Consider the following 20,852-nt stretch of genomic DNA (forward strand, 5'->3'; position numbering starts at 1 on the left):
TTCTCCTCTAGGATTCTGATGGATTCCTGTCTCACATTTAGATCTCTCATCCATTTTGAGTCTATCTTTGTGTATGGTATAAGAGAATGATCTAGTTTCATTCTTCTGTACGTGGCTGTCCAGTTTTTCCAGCACCATTTACTGAAGAGACTGTCCTTTTTCCCGCGGATAGTCTTTCCTGCTTTGTCGAATATTAGTTGACCATAGAGTTGAGGGCCCATTTCTGGGTTCTCTATTCCATTCCATTGATCTATGTGTCTGCTTTTATACCAGTACTACACTATCTTGATGACTACAGCTTTGTAGTACAACCTGAAATCCAATATTGTAGTGCCCCCGGCTCTGGTTTTCTTTTTCAAAATTCCCCTGGCTATTCAGGGTCTTTTTTTGATTCCACACAAATCTGAAGATGATTTGTCCCAACTCTCTGAAGAAAGTCTGTGGTATTTGTATAGGGCTTGCATTGAATGTGTAAATTGCCCTGGGTTAGCTTAGACATTTTCATAATATTCATTCTTCCAATCCATGAGCATGGAATATTTTTCCATCTCTTTGTGGCTTCCTCAATTTCTTTCAGAAGTGTTCTGTAGTTTTGAGGGTATATATCCTTTACCTCTTTGGTTAGGTTTATTCCTAGGTATCTTATGCTTTTGGGTGCAATTGTAAATGGGACTGGCTCCTTAATTTCTCTTTCTTCAGTCTCCTTGTTAGTGTATAGAAATGCCACTGATTTGGGGGCATTGATTTTGCATCCTGCCACATTGCTGAACTGCTGTGTGAGTTCTAGCAATCTTGGGTTGGAGAGTTTGGGATTTTCTAAGTACAGTATCATGTCATCTGCAAAGAGGGAGAGTTTGACTTCTTCTTTGCCAATTTGAATGCCTTTTATTTCTTTTTTGTTGCCTGATTGCTGAGACTAGGACTTCTAGTACTATGTTGAAGAGCAGTGGTGAGAGTGGACATCCCTGTTGTGTTCCTGATCTTAGGGCAAAGGCTCCCAGTGCTTGCTGTGGGCTTTTTGTAGATGGCTTTTAAGATGCTCAGGAATGTTCCTTGTATCCCTACACTCTGAAGAGTTTTGATCAGGAGTGGATGCTGTATTTTGTCAAATACTTTCCCTGCAACTATTGAGAGGATCATATGGTTCTTGTTTTTTCTCTCGTTGATGTGATCTATCATGTTGATTGTTTATGAGTATTGAACCACTCTTGCATCCCGGGGATAAATCCCACTTGGTCATGATGAATAATCTTCTTAATATTCTGTTGGATCCTATTGGCTAGTATCTCTATTCAACTTTCTTGGGTATCTTAAGCTTTTAGGACCTGTTGCTTGATATTTTCCATTATATTTGGAAATATTTTAGCCTTTATTTCTTCAAATGTTTTTCTCCATATTGTCTCTACCCTCTCCTTCTGGACATTAGAAATATGTTCTTGCTATTTTTAGTTAGTGGATAAAGTTGTAATATTCTTCAAGTTTGCATTTTAACATTAATTTGTTGACGCCTTCAATAGACTCTTCTCTATAGCCCATATATTATTGAAAAAACAGTCTTTCTACATATGGTGAGATTCCTGTTAAGCTCAGGAATATTATACCATGGGAGATTATTAATTATGCTTTTGTGTATGGATTTAAGCATTTCAGTCAATATATGTTAATCATTACTATCCCTTTTTATTTCATTGAGATTATCATTCTTATTTTTTCTTAAGATTTTATTTATTTATTCATGAGAGACACAGAGAGAGAGAGAGGGAGAGAGACAGGCAGAGGAAGAAGGAGGCTCCATGCAGGGAGCCTGAGGTGGGACTGGATCCCGGTCTCTAGGAACATGCCCTGCCTGAAGGCGGTGCTAAACCACTGAGCCACCTGGGCTGCCCGAGATTATCATTCTTAGACAAATATTTTTAATTTCTGCCTGATTAGATCTAAATTCTGCAGTCATGAAGTCTCTTGAGTCCTTTATGCTTTTTTCTAGAGCCACCAGTAGCTTTCTAATAGTGCTTCTGAATTGGGTTTCTGACATTGAATTGTAATCCAAATTTTGTAACTCTGTGGGAGAGAGGACTGTTTCTTTCTTTTGAGGTGAGTTTTTCCTTCTAGTCATTTTGCTCAGTGCAGAGTGGCCAAAAACAAGTTTACTGGGAAAAGGAGAAAAAGAAGAGCAAAAGAAAAGAAAAAGAAAAAAAAGAAGAAAAAAAGGGGGGAGCGGAAGCAAACAGAAAGCAAAAAAACAAGGGGAGAGTATCCTCTGATTCTATATACTGTAAATACCTGGGCTTTCCCTGGAACTTGCCAGTGCTCTTTGGTCAATAACTTGCTTTTCCCCTGTCCTTCTAGCTGGTCTTCTGGGGGAGGGGCCTGCTGTGCTGATTCTCAGGTGTGTGCACCTGGGGAAGCTCCCTTGCCCCCTGCCTGGTGCAGGGCTCAGTGAGAGCTGTTTATCCTGTGAGGCCCCTGCTCAATCCCAGGTACAAGGTGACAGCAGGAGGAACAACAACAGTGGCAGGGCCGGCTCTCCAGCCCTGGAGTCAGCTCCCGCAGTAACTACCGCAGCTTCCAGTCCGCAGGGGCCTGGATGCTCCGGGACGGGAGCGCCGATCTGCACAGCTCAGGCCCCCTGGCGGCAGGAGCGTCCTTGCTGCCCTGAGTCCTCCCGGCCTCCGCCTGTCCCGGGAGGAGCGCCGGATCCTGGGCTGTGTCCCCGGCGCCCTGGGCTCTGGGCCTGCGCTGCTAGAACCGCCCTCCCGGGCTGCGCAGCCCCCTCCGCGTGGAGCCACCACCCGAGCTTCTCCCGGGGCCCCGCCGGGTGCACGCTGCAGCCCTTTAGGGAGCTTGGCCCACAGTGTGTGGAGGGGTCTCCCCCAGAGTGCAGTTGCTCTGTCTGTACCCCCCGGGAGCCTGAGGACACCCCCTCCCCTCCTGGGATCCTGCCCGAGCTCCCTGCTAGCACCTTTCCCTCCGGGAAGATTGGTGAAGCTCCTGCTTCTTGGGACTGGGCTTTCCTGTCCTGGGGTCACTCGCTGCAAGGCCTTTGCCCGGTTCCTTGCCGGGCCCCTCCCCCTAGCATTTCAGGCTGTTCTCTCTTTAAATCTCAGGCCGAATTCGTAGGTTTTCAGGATGATTTGAAAGTTATCTAGGTAAGTTGGTGGGGACAGGTGACTTGGGGACCCTACTCTTCTGCCATCTTGCCCCTCCTCCCTTAGACAAATATTTTATAACACACAATTCTTCAAATAAGTTCTCACTGTATCTGATTATCTTGAATATTTGGCAAACAACTGGAGATGCTGCAAAATAATAGGTCTTTTCACTTTCATTCCATTCATTACAGAATGTAAGTTTATCCCTAAAATGGAAGCTCATTAAAAAATTCTCTCAGGTTAAGAAACAACAAACCACAATTGTAAAATCGCAAAATTAAATCAGGTACACTGTCTGAGCTCTCCTTGTTTGATTTGTCCATTTCCTTCCTCACCTTTGTAGTGACAAATTCAATGGCTCCCTATTCACACAGTTTCTTTTCAATAATTCCAATTTACTGAAGGTTTCAAAACTTGAAGTTTCTGTGGTCTTTCCTTCACTGAACACTTGATTAAGGATTCACATCTGATTTTGAATAAATTGCAATAAAAACAAATAGAGGATTCATTCACAAACTAGTCCAATACCATTGTAGGACCTAGATTGATTTTCAAAGTAGTTTTTCAAAGAGTCAAGCATTTGAAAAATCTGGCTGATGTTGGACAGCACATACTGTCATCCTTGAATATTTTTAAATTGAACTTCAGTTTAATCACCAAATATTTGTTGTTCACTTACGTTAGGTATTTTATTAGCTCATCTGTTCCTTCTGCAGGTATTCCTCAGATATAATCTTTGATCACCCATTAATATTTAGAAATTAAGCCTATTTTGCTTAGTATAGGTCATTAAGTTTTCTATGTGACTGTTAACTCTATCTCCAGCAGCCAAAACTCATTTTCCACTGTTGTCCTGGTATACCACGTAATTTTAATTTGGATGTCTTATTTTAAATGAAATATTATTATTAACAGTTGAATTAAAATAAGCCTGGATTGGTTTGATATACCTCTGCTTTTTACTTTCAGATTCTGCCACGGTCTGGTCTAGTGATGTGGATGACACAGGTGCACCGAATAGAATACTCACTTTAATGTGTGTTTAACTCTGAAAGTCACCCACTGATAAACCACCTCCCTTCCAGATCCTCTACAGACACTATGGAACTAACACTTCATTTTTACTGACAGTTGGCATATTGCTCACTGAATAAAATGAAGTGTGCTCAGACATGAGTGGTTAGGGACAGCTATCTCTTCATTGGATGCTTTATTGGTAAAGCCTTACTAACCACTTTAATAATAAATCCCAACATTTTAATGGCTTATTCCAATGCAAGTATATTTCTCATTCATGTAAGAATCACAGTAGATGTTCCTGGTCAGTGTTAGGCATCTTGACTACAATAGTTCAAGGACCCAGATTCCTGGCAACTTATAGTGTTAAATGGGTTCCTCTGTTGCATATGTCTTGATGGCAGACAGAACAGAGAACTTCTTAAGGTCTTGGCCAATAAGATAACACACATCACGTCTTGTTATATTCTGTACTTGATTACAGGCCACATGACTATGCATGTAGGGCAAAGGGACTAGAAAATGTAGTCCTTGAGTGGACAGCCATGTTTCAATTGCCATACCATGTTATGGAAAAATAGCACCATTTTTGTTGACAGCAAGCACTCAGTGTCATTGATTCTTAACCTCTTATACTACACAAAAATAAACTCCAGATGATTATTTAATTTTTCTATGAAGTAGATAATTATAATCACAGAAAGGGAAAAGTCTGTCTATTATGACACAAGAACTCATAAAAGCAAAGCATTATAGCATTATTTAATTCACCTACAAACATGTGCCATGGTGACCAGCAAAGGTGGCAGGGGTGAGTGGGTGGAGGGAAGAGCTCATGACTCAAAACATAGGTAAAGGTAATCATTTCCTTAATATATGAATGGTGCTTTTAAATAAAGGGAAAAAAATCCCAACAGTCCAAAAGGTAAACCAGAAAAACACATAAGATGATGGTTCACCCAAAGAAGAAATATGATTCTAAGCAATAATTTAAGTATAAAACCAAAATAAGATACCACTGGCACAAATCAAATGATTTTCTAACATTCTGGGATAGGCTAGGGCAAAACAAAACCTCATACTCTCCTTTTGAGGGTGTAAATTGATAAAATTCTAAGATTATTTATCAACAGCTCTAGAGATTTAAAAGGAGCTATCCTTTGGCTCAGTAAATCTACTTCTAAAAAATTATCTCACTGATACAGTTCTTGCACTCTGAATAAAAAAATTCATTCACTTAGCATTCTTTATAACAGAAAAGACTCAAAACAACCCACAGAACTATCAATAAGGTTATGATTAATTTATGTTTCACTCATACACTGGAAAATTATAGAGCAGTTCAAAGTACTAAGATATCTATATGCACGGACATGTTAAGATCCTTTGATGTATTAGATGAAAAAATGTAATTTACATGCACAAATAGTATATAACAGTTATGAAAACCATACACTTGCACATATTTTGAAATGTGTAAATGCATAGAAAGGGTTTGTAAGGATGAACACCCTCTAACTTTTTCCAAGGAGAATGAATGCACCAATTACTTTTGTAATTAGAGAATAAAAATAAATAAGGTGTACCAGGTTCACAACAGCCTTATGTGAGAACTGTGCTACTGGATGGTCCCCTGAAAGGCAAAAACTGCCAGTTAGAACTTGTGCATGTCTGTGAACAAGCCAAATTCTGCCAGCAAACTGTGAGTCCTGGGGGATCCCTGGGTGGCTCAGCGGTTTAGCACCTGCCTTTGGCCCAGGGCATGATCCCATCAATCCGGGATTGAGTCCCATGTTGCGTTCCCTGCATGAAGCCTGCTTCTCCCTCTGCCTGTGTCTCTTTCTCTCTCTTTCTCTCTGTCTATCATGAATAAGTAAAATCTTATTTTAAAAAACCTGTGAGTCCTGTAGAATACATATGTATTTTATGCACCCTTAAGAAGCATTTATTGTATTAACTGAACTCCTGAAAGGACAGGCACACCACAAACAAATTTTGCTCAAACCACCGGATCTCCACAGAAGCTGCTAGGATCCAGTCATGAGCAAGCTGAGCTCAAATTGACCCTTAGAATTTCTCCAGGAAACTGTCAGGTGGGGTGGAGATGGGCACTCCTACAAGTATCTGCTTTCTAACCTATGCTTGAATTTGAGAACATCCTTACCTTCTGGGAAATGAGCCTTATTCTCTCTAAGGTTGCTCCTGAGAAGAATGTGATCACTACCCAGGTTGAAGCCTGGAACCAAGAACCAGGCTGGAATTGGGAGCCATACTGGAGCCAGAAGGGGAGTCGGAGGCGAGGGCAGGACTGCTTGTCAACTTGGGAGGGGTTGTCAGCAGTAATCAGTCAGCACTGGGGTCAGAGCAGCTGGGATCCTCAAGGGAAGGGTTGGATGAGCTCCAGAAGAAAAGGTAGTATGGAGGCCGGGGCCAGATCCAAACCAAACATCCGGACCTAGTTCACAAGTATTCTGGACATCAGATCAGGGGTCCCAAACCAAGTGGAGACCAGCATCAGGGCAGTTTCTGGAAGTGCTCTGGGTGTCAGGGCACAGGCTGAACACAAGAGCCAAGCAGGGAGTCAGCCCCGTTCCTTGAGACTATTAGACCTGGGCATAGATTGGAAGAGGAGAAAGATGACCCCAGGAGGTAAAGGGACTTGAATACTAATGAGTGAGTAACTCTAATAAATTATCTCTTAATTCCATTATTCTGGAGGCCAAACCACATCTCTTAAACAAAAAGGAAGGGGAGAAGGAGGAATGAAAGAATTGTGTTGCAAAATTAGTGGAATAAAACATTTAAAAAATGTCTAGCCCTCTCCAATCACATATCCTTCTCATCTCCAGTGAGCTAAGCTGGCTCCTGGGTTAGCGCATGTAGCGCATGGGCTACACAGCTCCTCGGGTTCCCTGATCGGGCTTCTGGGCTGGGACAGGGGCACTATGGGTTCTCTTCTGCATTACACTGGCTGTGAATTCACTTTCCTGCCTGGATGTAGTGGGAGAAGAGGCTCCAAGCTGGTATGACGATCTGGATGGGTATGTGAATCTGGCAAAACTTCCCAACAGGCTCCTTGGCCCAACAGGCCACTGGCTCGGCTCTGTAGATCGGCAGAGCACTGACTGGGCTCTCTGTGCAGCTGATCCCATAGATGGGGCTGTAGAATTGTCTGTGCAGCTCCCCAGGCACTCTAGTTAGGCCTTCTGTCCTGGCAGGACAGAGGGCTACAGGCAGCATTCGCCAGGGCTTTGAGCTTGCTTCCCTGCCAGGGCAGAAGGACTGAACAAGCTCCAAGGTGTGTATGGCTCATTTGCTGTGGACTTAAATCAAGCTGAGCTGCTCCCTGGCCACACAGAGCCACCAACTCAGCTCTGCAGATGGGCAGAGCCACTGGCTCTAGTATCTACTTGGTTGCTCCTGCAAGGAAGAATGCTGTCAGCCAAGATCTGGGCACTAGTTGCTATAAACCCTACCCCAACTCCTCAATCTGATTCCCAGGGATTGAAACCCCCAGATTTCCCCTATGATCCTTGTGAGGCAAGACCCAAGTGGGTCTCCCAGGAAGCATCCCACAATGCTTGATGAGCTAGATGTTCACCCTGAGTTCTCTCCTTTTTCCCACTGGAGAAACCATAGGCCTGGAGCGGGGAGGGGGGACCTCTCAGTGCATCGTTGTGCTGGTCTGGGGAGTGTGATGCAATCAGTATAACTGCTCCTCTTGCCCTTCTAATGCAATCCTTTTTAGTCTCTGTGTTCGAGGGGTTTTTTTCAGCCCTAATCCTATTCTAGGATTTTCAAATGGTGTCTTGCCAATGGTAGTTGCTAGCTGTCCTTGTGAAGAGGACTGATGTTGGGAACCACCTGCATTGCCATCTTGATGACATCAATCCCCTCCACGCCTGGTTTCATCTTTAGACCATGCTTTCCCAATAGTTCCTGACATTTGATTTTTTCCTAGAGCCATTTCTAAAGCATTGTTTGAAGAGGCTGGGAACTTTCAAACCTAGAAGTTCCTCATGTTCAACTTTTTCTTTAACTTCTCTCTCTCCCTCTCTCCTTTCCATCATGCAATAAACTGCAAAAAGAAGCTAGATTGCACATTCCATATCCTGCCCCAAAAGATTCTTTAGTTTAACCATCCCGTTGATTCAGTGCCTTTTCTAGTTCCTATGACACCACATGAAACAGTGCCTCTCAATTTTTTGCCACCATATACGAGGGATTCTCTTTTTACCAGTCTCCAGTCATATTCTCACCTACCTGACAGCCTCCATGGCAGCCTCCTCAACGGCCACAAGGTTGTTAATAGCAACTTCAAGGCTTTTTGCCTTTCGCTAAAAATCTCAAGATGTTCTAGCTTTTCTCTACTTACTCAGTCCCAAAGCTACTCCTGCATGTTTTGGATTTTGTTATAGTAGCAGTACCAAAGTCTATGTTAATTCTCTATTTTTCTCCAAAAGATTATCTCAAAACTCAGCAGCAGAAAACAATCATCAAATTTATTGTCTTTCATATTTTCTGTGGTTAAGGAATTGGGGTTTTGATGGGATGTGCTATCTTGTAGTATTGTGAGATTTAGACATCAGCTGGGGATGCATCTATCTGAAGGCTTGAGAGGGAAGAAGATCCACTTAAAAGGTGGTTAACTCACGGGACTGGCAAGCTGAGTTGCCTATTTTTTTGAAGGCCTCCATTCCTCTCCATCTGGGCCTCATCAAAGGGCTGTTCATCATGTAGCTGCTGGCTTCTCCCAGAACAAGGAATCCAATTGTCCTTTATGTCTCAGCGTAGAATGTCACTCAGGAGCACCTCTAATGCTAACTCTACTGGTCATACCAACTAATTTCCAACTCAATATGCAAGGAGACTAATGGGTATAAATATCAGGAGGTGATGACAATTGAGAGCCATCATCAAGTCCGGCTACTATTTACTGTTTGTTGTTTTCTACCATAGCTATGGGTCAGATTTTTCTTCTTTGCATACCTAGTGATTTTGTATTGGATGCTGGACCTTGTAGAGTATGCATATTTAATACTAGATTTCTTTGCTTCCCTTAAATGCTATTGGACTTTGATTTGATAGGAAGTTATTTATATATGAGGTCAATACATAATACTTGTTTTTAAGCCTTGTTAGGTCAAGTCTAGCATAGTCTTTAGTTCAGGGCTAGTTTTGCCACAGTATGAGGCAAAACTCTCCCGAGTTTCTACTGAAAGCCCCAGTGAGGACTCTGCATTCTGGCTGGTCAAAACTTAAACATCCCCCAGCTCTGTATGAGCTTGGGCAACTTTTTAGCATCTATTTCTCTAATTATGTTTTGCCTCAGCCTGGGTGGCTCAGTGGTTGAGCATCTGCCTTCCACTCAGGGCATGATCCTAGAGTTCCAGGATCAAGTCCCACATCAGGCTCCCTGCAGGGAGCCTGCTTCTTCCTCTGCCTGTGTCTCTGCCTCTCTTTCTGTGTCTCTCATGAATAAACAAATAAAATATTTTAAAATAAAAATAAATAAAAATTAAAAAAGGTCAGCTGAGAATAACTTTAAGAAAAAGGTAATCAAATTATAACATGGCTATACTTATAAAGAAGAATATACAGGCACTTATAATTACCATTTTGATTTGACAGTCAACAACTGATATCTGTTATTGTATTATATGTACGTACATATGTATATATGTGTACATATAGATATGCATATATGTATGTATATATGTGTATATATGCACACATACTTTGTACATAATACATAATAAAATACTTATTATCTGATGCTGTGCAGAGTAAAACTGATATTCCTAGCAATTGTACATTTAAAATGATCTGTTTTTCTAGCGTCAATAGAGAATATCAGCATTTATTTTCTATTTTTGCATAGATAATTGAATATATTCTTTTATTTGAAAGGAAAAGGCTCTACAAATTTTAAAGTTCAAGATTTTGTTAGAGGGTATCTGACCTGAATCATACAGTGGAACTGCTGTGGACTTCATAATCTTTAGTCTGCACGGATGATGCCCTGAGACATAATCCTTCTGCCCAGACTGCCCAGATTTTCTTCAAGACGTAGAGCAGGAATTGCAAATGGAATCAGAATCCAGGAAGAGCCATTATGACCACATTTCTTGTTAGGCATTTAGGTCCTGATAGGAAGAATAGACTCAGAGAATATCCTACTACAAGAGAGAAGGTAGAAGAGAGGTAGTTGTTAACACTTCTTTCTTTTTGGCAACAGCTATCTAAACCTCTTTTCTAGTGTCAAAAGCATGCAATTTGATCATTTCACAAATATTTTTTCAAAAATATTTGCATTGTGGTAGACACTCTTCTAGGTACAAACCATAAAGCAATGAACGAGATAAACAGAAGTCCCTGCCCCTATGGAATTTACACTCTAGTGGCTGAGGAAGAAAACAGACAAGAGAAATAATTAAATACACAGTAAATTAGGAGGTTGTAACTGTTAGGGAGCAACCTAATAGCAATTACTATGATGTCCAGCAAGATAATGTGAGACCTCATCACTAAATAGGAATGTGTGTGTACCTGTATACACAAGTTAGTGTCTGTGTGTGTGTACACGTGTGTTAGTAAGCAGGGCAGGAAATTGCCACTTTGGTATATGACCAAACTGGGAAGAAATGAAAGCTTATTCTTATAAGTATGTTAACATACATTAACCTGGAAAATAAATTTAGGTAAAGGAAGTTCAATACTCCTACATATTATCAATCATGATTATTATTTTATTCTCTTTTCTAAAATGGCTTGGGAACAGCATCAACTTTCTGAGTACCAATGTGGAAATTGATTTTGAATAATAAAGTATGTACTTTATTTTAACAGAATGTATTAGATTTAAGGGTTCACTGTAAGGTTTTTAGTTTTTAGTAAGCAGAAAACATTTTTTAAAAACCTGACATTCCAGGGGGACTTCATAATAAAAAGCCCACACCTCGTTATTTTGCCATAACAGAAGTCTTCACTCACTGGACACTCCAGCCAAGCCCTCCAGATCTTCAGCACATTCTGGTGTGTGGAAGGATACTCTTAAAAATGCCGGAATCATTAAATTTGTTTTATGGGGGACCACCTCTTTGAAAGTAGAAGAGAAAAAGGAATCTCATAATGTAACACAACAAAATTCCACCAAAGGGACATTTTTTCTCAAGTCCAACATGATATGTGTGCCCTAAACAATTGTGGGGAATCAGCAAAGCAGACACTATAAAGCACTTGGAGGCAGTGTGACTTTAGGGATACACAAAATCCAGTAGCTAGCAACAGAAAACTATAGCAAAAGGCATTGGCATATGCTTTCAGGCAAAATAAGTGATTATGTTTTGTATAGGCATGTCAGATGTTCAGAGCCTTTCTTAAGGGATTCAGAATGGTACGATATTTTTCATTCTCTGTTATAATGTGGGTTCAACAAAATAAAACTCGCACACTTAAAAGCTTCAGGCTGACTAAGCCCATATAACAGTCAATTCATTCAAATAATAACTATCATCAACAACACAAAGAGAAGAATCAGCAAGATCATGATGTTAAAAGACCTTGAAAAAAATTAATAAAATGAAATAAATAGGTTTTCTTCCTCCAAAATAAAAACTATATTCCAGGTGTTAAACTGCTATGGAAATTATAAAAGAAATGTTAATAGGAAAAACACACAACTCATCAATAAAAACCCAAAGCCAACTATATCTTGAGCCAAGAATCAATTGCAAGCCATGATAGAGCTATTGAAGTTTTTAAAAAGTCATTTATTGAAGAAACAGATATTTGGCATAGAGATGGCTGAGCCAGAACACCCTTTGTAGGTATGCGTAGTTTTTGAATAGATGTTACCAATAGAAGTAGCAGTCATTATTCCCTCTTACTCTCTCTCTCTCTACCTTTCTTTCTCCTTCTCTCTCTCTCTCTCTCTCTCTCTACCATTCTCTTTCCCTCTCTCTCTCTCTCTCTTTCTCACACACACACACACACACACACACACAATTGCAAACTAGATTCCCAAATATATTAACCCTTTATGGTTTTACTTTCCATTTTTCTTTTTACTGAGTTATTTTCCCCATAATTATTTTCTCAGTAAGTATTCTCCAAACTAGGCAACTAATGAAATCATACAAACATACACCCATGTCAGCAAACACGGACCTTTTTTTTCTTGGTTTTTGTCTCCTACCCATACTGGTTACATCTCTAAAGCAGTCTTTTACAATCTTATTCAAATAACAGGCCACCAGATATTGTTCCCTCTAAAAGCACACCTGTGACTTTCATCAAGTCTAATGGAAATTCTGTGAACACACTACTGCTGCTAGGTTCAAGAGTCAAAGAGGGGACAGGGTTTTATGAATTTTTCAGATTGCTGACCAAGAAATATAGTTCATTTCCTACATTATCTATACGATTTAAAAGTAAAGGTCATAATATTTCTGGAACAGAAATTTGGTAAATTTAAAAACAAACAATAGCTTGCTTTTATTTCAATACTTTCTCTGATGTTTAAAAGGAAATACATTATCGAGGCCTTTTGCCAACAATTTGTTAATAATAAAATGAATAAAAGCTAGTGTGTTGCACAATTCCTTTGCCAGTAAGCAATGAATAAGCATAATCTATAATTTCAATAACTTTTGCAATAATATTTACAGATTTTCCACACAACTGATGGCTTATTTCATCCTCACACAGACAAATATGTACAAGACAAGCCATTGTCCCCACCGCATGCTTTTGTTATCTTGCTGAAATGTGGTGAAATGCATTGCAGTTTCAGGTGACTTCAGGAATGTTGAGAAATACTTTATCCATTCCCTGAGAAAAAGCTTCATTATTTTCTTCATATGAATTCCATTCCCAGTTGATTCACTCCTGTATTAGCATTTGAGACCAAAAACTTTTCAGCAGACTGTTTTTCTGGGGTGAAACTCTATTTAATCACATGCTGTGTTTTCTTCACTTTGTCCCCATTGTCGTTGGTTAGAAGGAATAGGTGATTTTGAAAGTTTCTAATCAACAATGGCTACTTGCCTCAATTTGACTAAGGGATCCTCACCTGATCAAAGGAAGAATCTTCAAGTCACTGATGGTTGCCAGCACCAAAGGATGCATATATGAAGATCCAAGATCAATTTAGGTTATATTGTACTGTATATTACTTTACCAGCTTTATTTGAGGGTCAGCTGTCCTGGGAAGCAGTTGGGTGTACTTACAAATCAAGTTTGAAAGTACCTAGGTTTCCCTGTACATGTTCAGAAATGCAAAGATGATAACCCTGTCTGTACTTTTTGAAAAGAGCAGAGGTAGTTATCCTATATAAGGAGGAACATAAGGGATTTCCTTCCTTTCAGTCACCTCCTGTCCTGGCCAGCTCTAGCCATGGACCCACACAGACCAGAGCCACTGTATACAGAGACAGTGCCCATCACCAAAGCAAGAAATTGTTTTATCTGCTGCCACAGTGACCCCGTTTCATTTCCTAAAGATCAGAGACCACCTCCACTTTGGGCCTGTGCAACAAATCCCAAGGACAAAATGGCAAAACCCAAAGTGAAGGTTCTTACTACGTTAACTCAGAATTATGAGACACAAATCTTGACATACTCCTGCCTGTGCATGTGATATTTATTTTGACAAGAGTCTCCTCAAGTCAAGGTTATTTATTTTTTTTTAATATTTTATTTATTTATTCATGACACACACACACACACACACACAGAATGAGAGAGAGAGGCAGAGACACAGGCAGAGGGAGAAGCAGGCTCCATGCAGGGAGCCTGACGTAAGACTCGATCCCAGGACTCCAGGATCATGTCCTGAGGCAAAGGCAGGCGCTAAACCACTGAGACACCCAGGGATCCCCAAGGTTATTTATTTTAAACTATAAAACGTGAGGTCTTTTTTTTTTTTTATGTCTCTCTTTCCTTTTTTTTTTTTTTTTAAGATTTTATTTGTTCATTCAGGAGAGACACACATAGAGAGAGAGAGTGGCAGAGACACAAGCAGGCTCCATGCTGGGAGCCCGACGCGGGACTCGGGACACTATCCTGGGTTTCCAGGATCACACCCTGAGCTGAAGCCTGCGCTAAACCGCTGAGCCACCAGGGCTGCCCTAAAACGTGAGGTCTTATAGATTTTTCAATGTCAATGAATATAGCTTTCTAAATACAAATTATTATACTGAGGGAACATTGTGAAAAACATCAATAACCAAGTCAGGAGCCTGATCTCCAAGACATAACTTGAGCCTTTAGACTCAGAAACTCACAGAATCTTAGAAACCCAAATTGGAGAAACACTGCATTTAAAATTAAAAGTTGTCCTTTAGAGAGCCATTTAGCACAAAGTTGTTGGCGAGGACAGAAGAATATGCAGGCACTGAAATCAGGGAGGGGAATGGGGTGGAGGGCTGTGTGTGTTCTTTCCTTTCTCTCTCCTCCTTTCCTCCTCTCCTCCTCTCCATCCTGCTGCTAGCTCAGAGAAGGGGCACGGTCACAGTAACTGTCATTCCTGAGAAATAGCTGTTGTTCACTGTTAAGGCAGGCTTTCTCTTGGATCTCACTGGTAGGATTTTGCGTCCCCCAATGCAGATACTCTTCCAGCTGACTTCTTTTAAAATCCCTTGTGGGGTTCATGCCACACAAGCCCCTGCTGAGGTCCCCTACCCTCCAGAGAGGGATCTGTCTGTTCACTCAGGCATAGCTCCTCTGTGCAATAGCCACTGATCCACAAAATCACATATCCAAACATCCCCCAAACTGGCATGTTTTTCTGCTACCCTTTCTCCTTGCTGTGCTAATGGATAACTCCGGCCAAGGCCCAGCCTTTAGAATTCTTTAGGCAGTAGTCATGGAAGTGTCTCTCAACCAGGAGGAGGAAGGAGGAAAAGCCACTCATATACTCACAGGCACTCACATACATATATATTCTCGATGCATTTCAAAGAAAACTTCAATAAGTCTTTATCATCTTTAGACTGTTGGCGAGGACAGTCACTGAACTTCAGAGAATTCAGTGAGGATCTGTCACCCACATTCTCAGCTGAAATTCTGTGAAAACAGGAAATGCCCTGCTCGTATTTTGTTTTATATGTCTGTAAGTCATTATAAAACAAAAACAAGACCCGGATTCTTCATGCATAAAGCATCACTGATATGGAGGAAAAATCATTGGACAAGCAAGAAAATCACAATTCACTAGTTTTCCCAGCTGCGCACCTGCGTAAGAGTAGCTTTGCCTCAGTAAACTTTCAGTTAGTCAGCTATAAAATGAAAAACACGCACATACACATCTGGAATATCTGCAACAGTCTATTTAGACTATTTCAAATGACATCTCCCTTATTATTGAATAGAATGCTACATATTATAACATTTTGTAAGGAAGACATTACTAAATCATTACTTCCTTGAGGTGCAGGGCCTATGTCTCATTTACACTTCCATAGCAAGTGCTCAAATGTTTACCAAATGGATAAATTTTTGAATCGACCTAAAATGGAAGAAAGATTAGGATGGCAAGGATGCGAGTCTATGCCCTAATACCCAGAACTTTTGACTACGCTTTGTTACATACAGAAAGAGAATCAAGGTCACAGATGGAATTAAGATGGCTAATCAGCTCAGCTTGAAACAGGCAGAGTGTCCAGGATTATCCAAGTGGACCCAACGTAATCTCCAAGTTCTTAAAAGTGGAAGCGACCATGACAGGCTGGGAAATTTTTCAGTGTTTGCCATTGCACAATTTTTCTTTCACTTGTAAATGAAAGTGATGAAAGTGGTTAATTTTCGCTTTTATTTCTGAAACCCAGCACTACAAGATTCTGTCCCATGAGGGAGATAATTTATACATACATACATACATACATACATGCAACAGTAGAAGAAAACTGAAGAACATGATGTTTTGCCAAATTCTTTGCTGCACATATATAAACTTGTGCTTGTATGTGTGCGTGTCCAGCAAACTGTGCTTGCCTACCCAGCCATATCCCCCAATGCAGATACCCTTCCAGCTGACTTCTTTAAAAATCCCTTTTGGGGTTCACGCCACACAAGCCTCTGCCTGTGGTCCAGGGCTTTCTATCTTTCCTCTCTGCCATGCTCGGCATGTCTCTCATCTGCAGATTAGTTCTCATGTCATAAGCTGGCTGCAGCCTTCTCTGGACCCCATTCAGACACAACAGAATTGAGCAGAAGGAGAAGGACTGTTCATCTATGTGCCTCTGATAATAAGAGAAGACCCTTTTCTCCAAGAACCTGAAGGTTTCTCATATCCCCCTGGGCAGAAATGCAGTGGCATGCCCACTTCAGACACGATAACTGACAAGCAAACTGGATCACAATGACTGACTGGCTTAAATCAACTAGAATTTCTTGCTGGGGCATGGGTAATGTATCTTTCTCAAGTCACATGAGTAGGGGCTACCCCCTGGAATGCAAATAAAGGCTCTACATCAGGAGAAAAGGTAGGAGCAGCTTTTGAGGTAGGCAAACAAGATTTTTTCTGGTAGCACTTCTTGAAATTTTGACATGGTTCCCAATGTGTAGGGGAGAATACCAACTGCAATTGTCCACAGCCAATCTTAGATGATCTTGACTATCCTATTCTGCTATTCTATCCCAGGAATAGTGGGAGACTTCACCTGAAACTGTATTAAATTAACTTACGCCATTTAGTCTGCTTTTTATGTGGCCAGAGAGGAAATAATATGGAAGCAAAAATCTATTTCTTCTGAGGAAATGAGTTATTATATCCACAACCTCCTCTGAAAGAACATACACAGTAGCCTGCTACTCTCTCTACTCTCCCTTTTGTGTATGCCATCAAGGTCTCTGCTGGCCACTTCACAAACACTCTCAAGACAGCCCAAACTTAACATTAATCAGTTTTTAGCTTTCTTTTAGATAGAAGAATATGTCATAAAGCAATATAAGCAATCTTTCATCTAACAAATATTTACTGAGCTCCTATCACGTTCTCTTGCCTGAGACTACAGGAACAATGATTTGGCAAAAACAGACATAATTCGTGACCTTGTGGAGCTTGAGTCAGACAGGTATTATTGATTAACAATGATAATAGAAGCAAATGTAAAATTATCAGTGATAAGTGCCAAAAACGAGATGCGAGGAAGATCCATGAGGCAGACTTGAGGAGATAAAGTTTGAGTCTACCTTGTGGGAAGATAGGAGCTAACATGGTAAGTGGTGGAGGGGTAGAAGGGTGATCCAGAAAGAAGGAGAAGCATGTGAGAAGGTTCTGTGGCAACAAAGAGGTTGAAGCATAGATGAGTGAGGGAGGTGGTACAGGAGAAAGGTAGGGTCTAAAGTGGGGGCCAGATCATATAGGCAGAGGTAAGCTATGTTTAGAAATGGAGTCTTTATCCTAAATGTAAAGGGGGAATATCTGAATTGTTTTATCTAAGGGGTGGTGTCATCAGATTTATATTTGAAAGGGTTATTCTGCAAGGGTGAAGGTCAGATTGCATCCAGGAAGGTCACTTTTAAGACTAATAATGCAATATACCACATTAAAAAATGATGTTTAGACTATGGAAGCTGATAGAAGAATTCAAAAGATAATCAAGAGGTAAAAATTTTACAATTCAGTGGCAGATAGGATAAGAGATAAACTAGTATGTCCAAATGAATGGTGGTGCCAGTCAATGAAAAGGGGACATAGAAATAGGACTTGAGGTGGAGAGGACATCCAAAATACATGACGATCTCCTACAACTCAGTAGCAAAACAAAACAAAACACAGTCTGATTTAAAAATGAGCAGATACTCAGAATAGACATTTTTCCAAAGAAGACATACAGATGGCCAACAGGTACTTGAAAAGATGTTTGACATCACTAATCATCAGGGAAATGCAAATCAAAGCCACAATGAGATACCACCTCACATCTGTTAGAACGGCTATTAATAAGAAGACAAGAGACAACAAGTGTTGGTGAAGATATGGAAAAAAAGGGAATCCTCGTGCACTGTTGGTGGGAATGTACATTGGTGTAGCCACTATGAAAAAAGTATGCAGCTTCATCAAAAAATTAAAAATAGAACTACCGTATGATCCAGTAATTCCATTTCTGGTTACTTATCCAAAGAAAACAGAAACAGTAACTTGAAAAGATAGATGCATCGCCTTGTTCACTGAAGCATTATTTACAGTAGTTGAGATATGGATTCAGCCTAAGTGTCCACTAATGGATGAATGGATAAAGAAGACGTGATTGGTACACACACACATACACACACACGCACACACACACATACAACATGGAAAATTATTCAGCCATAAAAAGGAGTGGAAATCTTTCCCCTTGCCATGACATGGATAGACCTCGAAGGCACTGTACTAAGTGAAATAAGCCAGACAGAGAAAGACAAATACTGCATGATCTCACTTATATGTGGAATCTAAAAACTGGTGACTTCAGTGAAAGGTGTTGAGAATACCTCTGTCGAGCCAGAGGTTAAATGGGAATGGATTAGACAGCTAGTGGGAAGTGAGGAAATGGATGCTGTGTCTCCAAATCTTCTCTTAAGGAGGCTGAGTGTGGAGGAGAGAGATATAGAAGCATAGCTGGAGCAGTAAATGAGACCAGGTATAGTTATTTTATTTTAGTTTTCATTGATCTGTTCTTAAAGATTCTACTTATTTATTCATGAAAGACACAGAGAGAGAGGCAGAGACATAGGCAGAGGGAGAAGCAGGCTCCCTGCATGGAGCCCGATGCAGGACTTGATCCCAGGACCCTGGGATCACAACCTGAGCTGAAGGTAGATGTTCAACCACTGAGCCACCCAGGTGTCCCTAAGGATAGTTATTTTAATGGGAGAGTCTTTAATATTTTAAAAAGCTAACAGGAGGATTAAGTGAGAAGTAAACTGAAGTTACAAGGTAAAGAAGGGGTTATTAATACTGAAAAGAACTGGAGAAAAAACAGGATGATGGAATTTGAAATACAAGTGGGAGGACTAGCCATTGACAAAAGAGAAATCTAAGCTGGGAGTGGTAAGAACAAAGCCCAGTGCACCAGGAGAAGCAGAGTATGCAGAAACTGTCAGTGCCAGGGAGGTTTGAAATAGTGGAAAGTGATGACCATGTGAACTAGAATAATGGGAGATTGTGCTCAGAGGGTAAAATTCTCATTTCTGACTCTGGAGTTGAGGTGATGGGTGATGGCAAGATGCAAGGTATGACCCTGAGAGTGACTACTGGTGTGGTGTGCAGAACATCTGTGTGAGGGAGCACCTGAGGGGCTGCCATCACTAATTGTACCAATCACTAACTGTGTCAATCACCAATTGTACCAATGTTGAAGTGTTGAAGCTTCAAATAATGTTAGGATAACATCTCTGATTTACAGATGCCTATTCTTTAAGGAATATTCCTTTTCCTAAAGTCCATAGTTGTTTTTGTAATAGTCCATCCTATTTTCTAATTGTATGAAATGGAAATTTAACTTCCAATGTAAGTGCTAACTTTTCAGACATTGCTCCTTTTCAGCCCACTAAAAATGGATTATTCTCTATCTCATTTCCTTAAGATCCATAGGAGGATTAACAAGGTAGAAATTATGCCTAAAAGCCAGGCTTCTTACCTTTGGTTCATAACCACTCAATTAGAACCTTTCTTTTCACAGCTTTGCCATCAAAGTATATGTTACATACTCTGAGAGTGCTGTCCAGAATAGTCTAGAAATTGTCTGTATGAGACTGTGATAAACCAGATTCAATTTTCTGAAGCTAAAGAGATCTAGTTTTCATAGTAGAGGGGAAAATTTATTATTAGTTTCCAAGTTTTCCAGAGGAAAAGCATAGTCATTTTGTTAATATAATGGGTTGAGTATTTATCAAATAAACTTAGTCTAAAATACATGAGTGTATAATTAAACTTTGAAGTATGCTGTTGAGCTCTACAGAAGCTTCCAACACCTGGCACCAGGAATGTTTTACCCAAAAAAACTCTACTCTTCATATATTCTTCTCCAGATTTGAGGAGAGCCATCTTCCCAGGCATACACTACAGAACACTCGTTACCTTTGTGAGGTGGAAGTTAATGAAAGTAGCTACATCTAGAGCTTTCATTACTGGCACAGTTATATAACCACATGTCAGCATAAGGAAGCATCCTCAGCCCCCTCTTTGAACACAAAGACTTTAGTTCTAAGATTTCTGCTGAATGTCCCCATTTCAGCCTTCTGAGCAAGTCCTGCATTTGATGGGCCAAGGGAAATCCAGTCACATTTGGTGATGAGGTAGGGGAGGTGCAGAGGGAAGGATGAAGACGGGAGAAGGAGAGTGATTAATCTTAGGACCGGAGACTCTGAGATCAGAAATTCTTCTCAAGTCAACCTGCCCACCATTATGCTTACCCATAAAAGTAAATGGCTAAAAGGAACAGATAATAGGAGGGTAACGACAGGTCAAGCCTGTAATTCTTTCCATGGGACTTTCCTCCTAACTAGAAGATCTCCAAACTTAGATCTAGTCCTTATCCATAATTATAAGCTGTGCATTTTCACTGCATTTAGTAGAGTAGCTCTTACTGCATTGGGAACATTGGCCTGGAGCCATGTTACAGTCCTGACACTTTCCTAGGAAGATATAATGGACATAGGTTACATTTAAAATCTGTCTACAAACCCTTTTTTTTT

The sequence above is a fragment of the Canis aureus genome, chromosome 5 (genome assembly GCF_053574225.1).
Source record: "Canis aureus isolate CA01 chromosome 5, VMU_Caureus_v.1.0, whole genome shotgun sequence".
Lineage (NCBI taxonomy): Eukaryota > Metazoa > Chordata > Mammalia > Carnivora > Canidae > Canis > Canis aureus.